Source organism: Cylas formicarius, unplaced genomic scaffold (assembly GCF_029955315.1).
Source record: "Cylas formicarius isolate icCylForm1 unplaced genomic scaffold, icCylForm1.1 PGA_scaffold_6__28_contigs__length_40554024, whole genome shotgun sequence".
NCBI lineage: Eukaryota > Metazoa > Arthropoda > Insecta > Coleoptera > Brentidae > Cylas > Cylas formicarius.
In genome coordinates this window covers 28756621-28769992 of record NW_026844347.1, presented here as the reverse complement: position 1 = coordinate 28769992, position 13372 = coordinate 28756621, and the positions used below count along the sequence as shown (strand labels likewise).

The following is a 13372-nucleotide window of genomic DNA, read 5'->3' as shown; positions in this document are numbered from 1 at the left end:
ATGCAACGTTGACTCAAACATTATTTGTTTCTTTGCGATACCTAACAATATTATTTTCCTAGACCTTCACTACAAACGTGTTTTCATTGGTAGGTAGGTACAAGTGTTTAACAGGATGAATGGAATTTTATGATATAGGAAATTAGGGCAGTTGCAGGTACATATAAGCGAATGAGTGATTACAAGCATTGACCTTAACAGCAAGTAATACCTAAATGCCTTTCGTAAGTCTGTGTGCATCACCTAACGGAAATATATCAGCAGTCTTTCGAAAATCAACAAGCGATAAGCTTTTCATAATTAATTAGAAAGTATTCTCCTATAAACAAAAAGAAAAGAAATTCTTAGTTGTAGATTATGTTTATTTTCAATATTTTTTAGTCGATTTAAATTTAAAAATTTTTAAATTAAGGACATCAATTTAAATTGAGAATTTTAATATGTTTGCTTAAATATGCTTCAAATTTTTATTTCTAAATTGCAAATTCTACTTCTGAGACTGCATCATCTCTTTATTTGGAAAGTGCTGCCTCCTTAAAATGATGATATATAATTTTAGAAGAAGAAACAAAATACCCAACAATAGCGATTTTTCTGAATATAGCTATGTGTTTAAGAATGTAAATTTGCACCGACTTGTGGCAAGTTCTTGTGCAATATATATATGGATTTGTCTACCATGATTGTGTTTAGATTAAGATTTAACAAGTTCATTCTCAAACACTAACAGAAAATTTAGAATACGAAAAACTGACTATACAAATTGCACGGCGGTAATTTTTTCTAAAGCCCTCTTTCCATCCACTTTCGAAATTGAGAGAAAAAGTTGGTAATAAATTTTTTTCTTCGTCTAAAAGTAATTTTAAAGTAACTATTTACATGTTAGATTAAATATGCATTCTAATAAAAATAATAATAATAGTAATGATAATAATAATAGAACTTTTTACAAAACAGAACATTTTACAAAACTTCTGGATTCCTCATGCGTCGGTTTTTGTTTAGTCGAACTTGCTGACGATTCGCCAATCATCCTTGGCTCATCATTGGCTTCTTCAGAGCTTGACTGAAACTGAAACGGCTCAACAAAAAACGACGCACTAGGAATACAGAAGTTTTGTAAAAAGTATTACAGTAGCCTGTGGAAGTTTTTTTGAAAAATCCCTAATAGAAATACCAATTCATGATAATAGAAATATTAGTTTTGGATAGGCAAAATTAATGCGAATAATTTGCTTCGGCTTCCCTTTTTAATTAAATGTTATTTATCATTGGTCTTTAACAATGGGAGATATTTTTGTGATCATTATTAACGTATGTGCGAAAAAGCCCATTTTAAAAGTATTTCCTAACCATTTTTATTTATTAAAATCTATCAAAAATCATTGGTCAATAAATGACAAGTTATAATAAAAAGATAAGTCGGAAAGCTACGTACAACACTGGAACGTGAAATGTAAATTACCCAATACATAGATTAACTCTAACTGACAAGAGTCCACACTATATGTGTAGAAGATTTTGTAACAAATTGCTCAACAGTTTAAGAGAAATAAATTATTTGAAAAGATTTAAAATAAATATTAGGACACTTCTGATAGAATTAGAACCATATCCAATAAAAGACTATTTTGAGAAAATAATTTTTTTTTTTTTATATATTATGGTTAATTGTGTAGTATCTCTAGATCTAAGACGCTATTTCCGTTTTTGTATTTTGTAATATACTAACACAATTTGATATCAAGATGATTATTTTTATTATTATTATTATTATTATTATTATTATTATTATTATTTGCATTTATTTTCCTATCCTTCAGAATTAAATTTTTCCACGCTTAAATGGTCTAAACAAAATTATGATAAGATCAAACAAACCTGGTATAACGTGTTGGACGCAATCGGTGTATATCCAAATCAAGTTCCTACATAAATATCTAAAATTTTAAAATGAAGCCATGACTATTTAATTTTTAATAATTACATTTTTTTTTAATATACTCAAACGAAGCATTTTTTTTCTTAAAAGAAACTTAAGATATTGAAAATTTGGCATTTTTATTTTAAGCCGATATAGTGTTGAGTGTTGAAGCTTGCTTGTTCTCAAATTGAGTTTGACCTATTTGGACCAAGTATTATGTTTTACTCTGTGTGTAGATTCAGGTGTTTCAATAAAATACACAAGCGTGGATGACTAACAAAAATAAAAGAAATTCGGGTAAAAAGTTGTGAAAACTCATTAAGTTTCCGGTCCGGACGGTGATCGTAAACAGCCATAGTTTTTTTTCTCCCTTTTTCTTCGAACTGCGATCGTAAAGTGAGAAACTGTTTTAAATCCCGAACGAGGCAGAGGGTATAAGTTGGCGGGCGTACCCTGCTAATGTTTCTCGTTCAAAGTTTGCCCATCAAACAGGTTTTTACCTCCGTCTTGAAACATAAACTCGAATGGGTCCGTTGATTTTCGCTTAACGAGGTACGGGCAAGAGGTAAGTTTTAATTATTAAAGGTCGGCATACTGATTCGTGCGGGCTGAATTATTTTAATTAGATGCAAAACGGGGGACCGTTTCTGTCCGCCCTTTGTGACGGCGCGGAATGAGACTGTTGCATATCATTATTTAGGACGTGATCCATCACGCGTCGGGATTTAATAAATATTGTATCATGAAATAAAAATATAAATGATGTTAACTGTACAACGCGCTTCTCTGCGTGGTCGCGAACATTTTTGGAGATTTCGGAGATCAATTTCGCTTTAATTTTTGATAAATAAACTGTATTTGCATTTAAATATAAACATCATCATAGTAGATGGGGCAATAAGTGATTGATCCGACAATAATAATGCGAGATTGCTGATGAAGTTGCTAAACTGAAATGGATTAGGGAGAGAGTTGATCTTGAAATAACAATAATCGAACGAAGAGTTACAATGAAAAAAGCAAGTGCAAAAGAATCAGTATGTTCAATAGTTGTCTCGACTTTCTAAATGAAGCTTGTCATGGTCCCAACATGATGATGAAAAGGGATCAAATGCTAAAAATTTCACTTTAGTAGCATAGTAAAAGCGTTAACTGTTTCAAAAACACATAGTATATTCTTCATGCAAAAAGAAAGGTAATAAATTGTAAATTATTAACGATTAACCTAAACGTTTTCTTTAATAACTTCAAATATTTGAGAACTAAATGTTCCGGTATAAACAGGGGTTTCTAAAAGCTTGCAGAAAAATCCTCCCCAAATTTAAAAATCTTGAAGCAAGGCGTTTTTGGTTCTATTCTTCCCATGGTCGGCTTGGGTAAGAATTACAAAACTCTTCAAATACACCTACTTATTATGGGTAGTTAAAACTCGTAGAAAACTAGAGGGTGTCAACGAAAAAATGTATCACGAAGATGAAAGCAGATTTAAATTATTTAAAAATTAAAAAAAAAATCGTAGGCGATACATCCAATGTAACAAAAATAACTTATGGGAAACTAAATCCGAATTGAACTGTTGGCATGCCATATTTCACACCTCACATACGTCGGATCAGATTTACAATCACATTTTTTTCATATGGAATTTGAGGACGCATTTTGTACACACCCTATAAGATGTCGGCAGTAAAATAGTTGCAATAGAGTGCTAGTGAAAAGCGCAGTGGAGGAGCAGCTGTTGATATTCCATGCTTATAATAAATTGTGGCTTCTCAGTATTTATGGATCATGAGTATGCGAATCAGTGTTTACTTCCTCATAATAATAATAATAATAATAATAATAATAATAATAATAATAATAATAATAATAATAATAATAATAATAATAATAATAATAATAGTAATAATAATAATAGTAATAATAATAATAGTAATAATAATAATAATAATAATAATAATAATAATGATATTAATAATAATAAGATTTATTGTCTAACTGATTAATATCCAATGACAAGACAATTAATTCGCTAAGTATAGGTACCAGGTCAAACGAAAATTCCGAATACCGAGAACGACCAATAGACAACATAGTAAAAACCAACAAAACCAAAAGCCACAATTTAAAGGACTGTATATGTATATATAAACAAACAAAAAACCAACACTCAAATCCGAATCTACAATAATCATTTGAAACGAAAAAATCTATCTTTTAATTCCAAAGTAAACTGAGCCTGTGTTAGATCATTAATATCTATATCACGACAAATACAATTAAAAATGCGGAATATTGGAGATGCTTTGACCGTCCGCGAATGAACGTGAAAACCGATCTGCGATGACAATTCAGAGCAGTCTATAAGAGATAATTTCAATAAAAATGGAACTGACGCATAGTTCCTATGATTCATTAATTAATTAAGAGAACATTATGATTTAAACATTTTAAGCCAGATATTAAAAAAAGAAATTGAAATTTTTCTAATTAAATAACATGTTTACTATTGAAATCATAATGACCCCATACTCCACTATAGACCTAACATAACTAAAGCAGAGTGCCTGTTCGCTCGTAAACTTACTAGCATTCCGAAATATGCATCCTAACATTTTCAACGCACTGTTACAACGAAAGCTTAGTGTCCCATAAAACTCCCAAATGTTTGGAGGCATCACTTCGTTTTAATTTTATATTGCCTAGAAAATAATCAAAACCAATGCAACCAGCCCTGTTCGACAAACTACTAACAGAAAAACATTTGTCAATATTCAATGGCAATCTGTTGAGTTTACACCAAGAGTCAATAATTACAAGATCCTTCCGAAGAAGGTGACAGTCATCTTGATTACGGATAACTCTAAATATTTTCATGTCGTGTGCAAATAGTAGTAATTTCCTCGATATAACAGTAATTATATCATTAATGAAAATCGCAAACATGAGGGGGACAAGGCTACTCGACGTACTGAACCATACTAGATTTGCATTGAACTCCATCTCAACAAATTTGTAGAGAAAAATATATAATGCATCATCCATCCACTTGAAGTCGATTATCTAATGGTTGAAGTTGCTAACGGTTCTACGTTTGTTAAAGAAAGTGACAGTCGCCATATTCAAGCGTGTCGGGTATCGATGGATATAGAATACTCAACTTTACCTAAACAATTTCTATAGGCAATGTTAATCTGTGTCCTAATATTTGAACCTAATTCATTGTAATGGCTTCTATAAAATTCCAAGTTATATCTTTTCAACCTCTTAAAAACCCTATGCTTCGGTTTCACAAGTTTAATTATTTTGCAAGCCAGACAGGATATGATCTGCTGCGAATTATAGACCGAGGTACATACAAATCGATAATGCCTTACAAAATGCAATAAAATCCTGTTCAAGTAACAGTCATCGGCAAGTCTGAAGTTATATTTGTATTGGTATCTATTAATAGGTAGGATCTGTTTTTTATTTGTGGTCATTGCCAGTGTAGGGTGATGGTTGTCCTCCGGCACCAATCTTTCTATCTCTAGGAACTTTACCATTTACATTAGAAAAGGCTAAATCCAGAATTTTATCGTAATAATTCCGAATATAATTAAACTGCCTTAAATCAAACAAGTTTAAAAAATTTGGAGTACTTCCTGTTTTCGTTCTTTTGCGTGTCCCAGATTTACTATTACCATACAACCAGTACAGCAGTACCGTACAAACAGTACGTGAATTCTCCGTAAATAATTTTGTATTTGTTATTATACGTTTTGTACATTTTTATATTGTAGAATCGAATATGCGGCGTTTCAAACATCAGGGGTAAAAATAAACAAAATCGTCACAGAAATGCGGACAAATACTTCAATAGAATTGTGCATTACAGTAAAATATTGGACGACTAAATCATCATTCAAGCCCTGACAGCTAAAATGAATAATTGAGACTTATTACTCGTAAAGTCATCCATCAAACAAAACTCGCATATTTATATCAAAAATGCATGCGCCAGCTGCGTTCCTGTTGGCAACAGAACAATAAAACTAAATGAAAACGTTTCACTTGGCCGTTATTACCAAACTATAAAGCAGTGGTGCTTTAATTGGTATTGGGTGCGCCGAAACCCTAGAAGATACGTTTTATATATTAATTAATTCTGGTTTTTATCACGATAGACTATCACGTTTCTCATTAAATTTTAGACGAAAGTAGAGACTAATGGGATACAAAATACCCTTCGCAGTCTAATAGAGCAGACAACTACGAACCAAATCCGCAATATCGAGCTGTTCGAAATTGGGAAACCATAAACCTTCGGACTCTCTACAAGGTGTCCCAACGGGAAATTCGCTGACCATTTATGGGAAAACTATATCCATTAAAAGTTTGAAAATTTGGGGTTATACTACAATCGATGGGGGTAATCAGGTTAAAACTGCGGAATCGGAAATGGATGCCGATTTGCCTATTTTAAATAAAACATTAACATCTTGTATAATACCCAGTTATAAGGGTCTATTTTAAGTGTAACCAAATTTTGGTTATTTAATATTTTCTATTGAAAAATAACGTTTGCACGTGAAATCCTTTACAATTTCAATAAAATAAGTTTTCTTGTGGGAAAGACAGATATGGTGCCGTCAGTCAGGAGATGATTGTTACTATTTATGCCGTCGCTCTTGAATTAGTTTGATTCTTCCTATTTTGATAGATTATTCCTAAAACGAAAGTCACTTAACTGAAATTATGAAAAAACATTTTTTAGGTAATCTTTGCTCTTGAAACGTAACATTTGACAGAAAATATTAAATGGCTCAGTTCTTCGATCTGTGCAAAAAGAAAATTGTGCTTGTGACACTGAGTTATCGAATCTGCCTCTGGGAGCGGCGAGTGCGGAATTTAAGAATATATACTACTAGGCTAGAGCACTTCAGATAAACAAATTATTTATGCTCATTTATAGTATAACCTTCAGTGGATTTTCCAAATGTTTTAGCTAAATGGACCACTGCAGTACTGTTCTAGTTCGGTTATGCGTTAACTAAGGCTTTTTACGTAGGGTACAATGGAGCAGTAAATTTTATTCTGCAACTCGTAAAAGGTATTTCAAATACAAAGCATATATCTTTAATTCCATTTTTTTTATGAGCAGTCCACGGGAAAAAACCGTGACCTAGCTTTATTATTAAAATTAAAAGTGTTCAAATTTTGAATAGTTAGAGACACTTACAGACGATTAAATAATTAGTTACATTAAACAAAAAAATGAAATTTTCATATTACATTAATTATTTGGAAACAAATCGCCTTTGGTTGAAACAATTAGCCGTTAGGTACTGCATATGTGCAAATATTCAATTCGCAATTCCAATTACTATTTGCAGTTTCCGGGATTATAATCGACTACGAGGTCATAAAAATGGAAATACGCATCGACATTTCTTTTCGAGATTAAATTGCAAAATATGAACGCACTGCTTTATATCAGTTGGTCCTAATTTGCGCAAGCATTTTGATTTTCGATGTAATCATAACCGAACGGAAAATGGTACACAGGCATGAAAAATTATAATTAAAATAGGGAATGACGAGCTGCGTACTTTTGTTTGTGCACGCTGAATTTTCAAGTGGGTGCGCTCTGCTTATTAGTTGTTTCAATACCCTAAAGGTTGTAAATTTGACATTTTTGTCACAGTAGGCGATCGAAATTTTATTCGTTTTTTATTCGAACGACGACAATTTTGCGGATGACACAAACGTCTTAGTAGCTGCAGAAAATGAATAGGAAGCAATAAATAAAATAATTTATTATTATTATTTATTCTTTATCAGAAATTACATTTCAACAAGAAATCCGCATCGGATACACAGATACAAATTATAGTTTTATTTTTACTTATTTCTTGGAAAGGTCATTAACTTATTTATAGTAAGATAACAGCAAGAGGTTTTGACTCACGTGAGTCCAAATTTTCGAAAACGGTAATAAAGGTATGGTTATTGGAAAACTCCACGGTACATGGGGCGAGTGAATAAAAGGTGGTAAATTCTTTCGAATTTATACGGAGCAAATCTGAAGTAAGCGCAGCCTGAATAGGAGAATTTCATAAAAATAATAAACAAATAAAAAAAATGGATTTGCCAAAAAAATTTAAGGAGTATGCAAAATAAACTAACAGTTAATGCCAATAAAACGAAGAACATTTTGTTTTTCGTAATTTATTTGTTGCTTATGTAGAACTTAAATCAAATGCTGGGTTCATATGGATTTCTTTAGAAATTCAAATAAATAAATGAGTGGAGCGCTATATACACTGCATTTACAAAATGAGCTTGTCTGTGGGCAAATTTTGAATATATCTACGATATCTGCGATTTTAGAGTTGCGCTTGTGGTATAAAAATATTTATTACTTAAAAAAAGACCTAACGTTAATGAAAAAAATGAAAATATATGCAATTTGCACTTGGGAGATGCCAAATATTTATATTCAAAAATAGAGATGAGTTCGAAGGAAATAAATAAACATAACATTCGAATTAAGTGTTGGTGAAACTAGGACCATGATGAATTCTTTGGTTAATTATTTATATTGATTACCATATTTTTTTACTTAATTTAATTAATTATTATTAATTAAAAAAGCAATAAAGGTTCCGCCAATTAATGCCTATATCGCATTCAAATATATAGAGCTATTCCATGGTAGCAATTAATAATTGCGAAAATTTTTGTTTTTGTTTAGTTCTATGTATGTTTGAGTATTTCCAAAGCCAGCCAGTACTACGCAAGGGCCGTAAAACTAAAAAAATAAATAAGAACTAAAAGTTCAGATTTTCATGAAATTAAATATTATGATATGTCTTTATCAAATGACATTTGATAAAGACACGGTGTTGTCGTAACAATTGTCATATCATAATATTTAATTTCGTGAAAATCTGAACTTTTAGTTGTTATTTATTTTGATAAATAGATTTTCATCAAGTAAAAGCCACCTCAGTTCAAGTTCAATGCCGTAAAACTAAATTTGATATACATATGACATACGTTTCATCTTGCTATTGTGTTAGATAAGTAACCTCAATCAGACCATTAATTTCAAGCCAGTAGTTGTTCTTTAATTCCGAAAAGTGTGGTGATTTCTAACTTGGATTTTCAGTAGAATATTGAGCAACCAACCAGCAGTTATACTTACAGTTAATACTTAATCATTTTCAAATTAAAAAAGCACCCATTTCAAGGATATTAAGGCGAATAAGACATATTAGTTTTCACATCAATTGGACGAGTTTTTTGGACCGCTGAAATTTTAACTTGGCCAATTGAATAATAATTGAAAGACATTATTTTCTAGAATTTTTTATTTAAGGTAACAATTTTTTCTTAACCTAAAAGTTGGTACATCTTTTCCGCAATGGCTTTCCTATCCGGAGCGGTTTTCGTGACAGAAGTTGTTTACCGCATCGAAAATAAATTATTAAATTATGCTAAATAACAGAAATATTAAATATAATTTTTAATGGGTACAGGTAATATGTTCGTAAAAGCATTAGTTTATATTTTTAAGTAGATTCTACTTTTGGTACATTTGGTAGGAAAAACTAAACTGAACGTAATAAAACAGTAATTTCTGAATAAACTTTGTTTTATTTAGCCAGTGTTTTTGGAATAGACGCACCCTGATTTCCAAAAAATTTTGATGTGAAATTGTTAATTTTGTATAAAAAAAGTTTGTTTTATGCAAACATTTATCAGAAAATAATATAACTTTGAGTGATTCCGATACGAAATAGTTAATAATAATTGCATGTATTTACTTACAAGCTGCGTGCAAGAAACATTAGATTTTTCTATGCTAATTCCAGATTTTATTTTATATAAAATAATGGATATATATATTTCATGTGGAAGACTGATGAAAAAATTGTCTAACAATGTGTTGAATTTATTCATCCAAATATGCCGAAGGAATTTATAAATTGAAAGAAGTTACAACGTTCGTGTTAAGAGGCACTTGTGGATAAGTAAAAGATATATTTCCGTATTCAAGAAATTTTAAATGCGTTCAGTCTAAATGGCGAAGCATTTTTTAGAATGTCAAATAAAATTAGAATAACAAGTAGCAAGAAACGCTAACTTCGTGCATTTAAATAGTTGGCATTTTACTAACACACGTGAATGTGTTTTTGAAGCAATAAACTGAGCGAAATAAAAACAAAGACATTTTACTTCGCGGGGCGGTTGCAATTTAAAACGGATTTTACTGCCGGTGTAAAAGGAAAAGTTCCACTTAAGTTGCGGTATGTTTTTGGCCATCCGAATGTCTTTAAAAGCATAGAAAATAATAGCTTGGAATGTTCTTAGAACATAGAGAATACGTTTTATGTGTGTAGCTTTTCCCGAGTACCGAGTATTGTTTCCCTTGAATTTGAACTGGAAAATGTGTTTTAATTGATATATAAACATTTATACAAGTTACATTATTTAAATTATTAATACCATAGGCTGGTAGGTTTTATCTGAAAACGTCTTATCGTCGCTTATTTTGATCACGAGATAACATATTGCCTGAAATTGCGACACAAGATAAAAACGCTATGGAAAAATTAGAAATTATATGTATTTTTTTCATAAAATGTTATAGATACTTCTCTAAATTCAAAATAGCGTATATATCTCGTCAACTAACCAAAACGATCTCAACTAACCAATGATGATTGAGAAGTGGAGAGGAGAGTTACTTAAAAATTTGCGTTTTAATTTACCTTAGGTTCTTGGAAGGGACTCCTTTAGACTTTAATTCGGTTTTATGCCTGTTTTACATCCAGGACCAAGATGCTAAATAAACATAAAAATTAATAACTTATAACCAACAAATAATTCACTGAAAATGTTTATATATGATTTGTCAAATTTGAAACACCTTGGAACCTTGGAACACAAATATACATCAAAAAGTGAAACCAACGGATTTATGATTTTTACAGATTCATCCAATGACTACAGTAAATACCAATTTTTCAGCTATGACGTTATCGCAAACAAAGAAATAAACTTCAGAGAATACCCCTAAATTTCACACACTAATTCTAACTTTTTCACTCAACAACAAAGTCTTATTGTACAAAAGTGAGATTTAAAATGAGGGATCCTATTGGTTGAGAGGAAAGACGTTATATCCAAAGGAGATACGACAATTCGTTCATAAAATGGATCGAAACCGGCAGCCAACATAAAAATTTATGCATGATTTAGTTCCCATGTTTGTGGTTATAGAACGAATTTTCCATGATTTCCATGAATCTGGTTTTGGACGTCTTCACAGCACTAGTTCTGCTTTGCCTTATGTTACTGATGATTTATTGAGAGCAGCTGACTCTAAATGAAACTCTTGCCTTATACTCTTGGACTATAGCAAAGCGTTCGACACCTTGGATCATTTCCCTCTCTTAGCTAAAAAGAAATACCTCGGGATAATTAAAAAAATAAAAATTTACTTTGTCAGAGATACCAAGGAGTAGTTATAGGAAATACTCATTCATGCTGTTGCTTTGGAGAGGGGAGTTCCACGGAGGAGTATACTGAGACCAATTCTGTTCTCAGTTTAGACAGCTGACTCCTCTACTTTTCTTAAATTTTGTAAATCTCATCAATACGCCGATGGTATTTAGTTATCTTTTGTTGCTAGTGAAGCTATTGAAGAATTTGGAGTGAATTATTTCGGATGTGTTTGCGGCTCATAACCTCCTATGGAATACTAACAAAATGCAGATGTTATTATTTGGAAATAAAAGAGAAGAAATTGAAAGAAAAGCCTCTTTTAAGATTACACTAAATCATGAGATTATCTCTCCTTCTTCGGGCGGGTGTAAAATATTCATAAACATCTTCTCAGTAAAAAAGTAAAACTTAACTCTGTGATGTAATTTTTATCCCATATCGCTCATTACACTATCGTCTAATGGCCAGCTATACTAAATTGAGATAAGAAGAGACTCCAACTACTTCAGAATGCTTGTATTCGTTAGTTATAATCTTCGAAAGTATGACCATATTTCCCAGTGCCTCTCTGATCTTTTAGCTATAACGCAGTTAAAATATTTAATGAAATAACTTATGCTTCCTCACAATAAAGTCCTTCAAAAAACCGTTAACATTGTTTATTAGGCCGCCAGTATCTAGCAAAAGGGTATAAGTTTATGATGTGCGCCTATTTCTTGTACTTACCATGTAGATACCTACATACGGGTGTGTATTTTGTTGACAATCATGGTATTGGTGCTGTTATTCTTGTGGTTTACTTGGAAGAGCGCAAGTTGCGAATGTCGCCACTCTTGTATTATAGCCTATATATTTTTAATAGACAGGTTATTATTATTATTAAACGTCAAAACTTTCATTTTTTGCAGTGTGATGTCAGCTTACTAATGAACCAAAGTATGTAAAAGAATGAAAGTAAAACAAAAGTTAAAACGATCGTTATTCCACACACTAAAGGGTGCAAAAATCATTTGAAATGATTGTTTATCTTATATTTAGAGGTAAAATCGCAAGAATCGCAAAATACCCAGCAACAAACAATCAAGTTCACTATTCAAATTTGACTTATCAAAAATCTCAAGACATACATCAGAGGAGTCTGATAGGTCAAAATTTTTATGCATTGTAATAAAATTCATCATTCATCAAAATTGTCTGAATATCACCATTTCATCGCCAAAACAGTAATGTTACTGGATTTTGAATGATATTCTCTACTAGAACCTTCGTTTAGATTGGCTCTTAGCTTCTAAACTTAATTGTCTGTTCATTTGGTCCGCATTATGATTATTTTTATATTGACCAATGGAAAAAAAAAAGATTCAAGATGTGGATTTTAAAATTTTTTCAAACACTGTCTGAACCTGATTAAATTTTCGTTGGGATTTTGATTAAGAATGATTGCATTATAAGAATACAATTATAAATAAAAATTGTCGCAGGAATATAATATTGTCAAGTCGGGTGGCGTGAAAAACCATCCAAGTAAATAAACTCGCAAATGCTTTTAAAAAGTGGATATTTAATACGTATCGAAACAGGCTTCGCAGCACATTTATTACGTTTTCTTGGCAAAATATATATAGCAACGAACAAAAAAAAAGACGTTTCGGTGCTTAAATAAAAACCCCGTCTCCCTGACTCTTTATGATTTCCTTTGCTTTCCTACTTTCTGCCGCCATTACTTTGTTTTTTTTTTCTCAGGGCATTTTAAGACACGTTGGGCTCCGTTTTATCACCGGGAAGGAGTTTAAGCCGTTTTCCTTTTAGAAGCCTGCGAGGTTATAACGTTTTATAATCGTCTAACCCTGCGGCTGTTCATGTCACGTCGCATGCTTGTCTCTTAGAAATCCTTTAGTCAGTTCAACCAACCAACCCAATTATTAGGTATGACTAATATTGCATACTAATATA

The 13372-nt window shown here is 31.5% G+C and overlaps 1 protein-coding gene across 11 annotated transcripts in view; it reads right to left on the bottom strand.

Annotated features, from left to right (window-relative positions):
* LOC132702748 (CUGBP Elav-like family member 1) overlaps positions 1 to 13372 on the bottom strand; it is a 339946-nt gene that overhangs the window by 120249 nt on the left and 206325 nt on the right. The window lies entirely within an intron of this gene.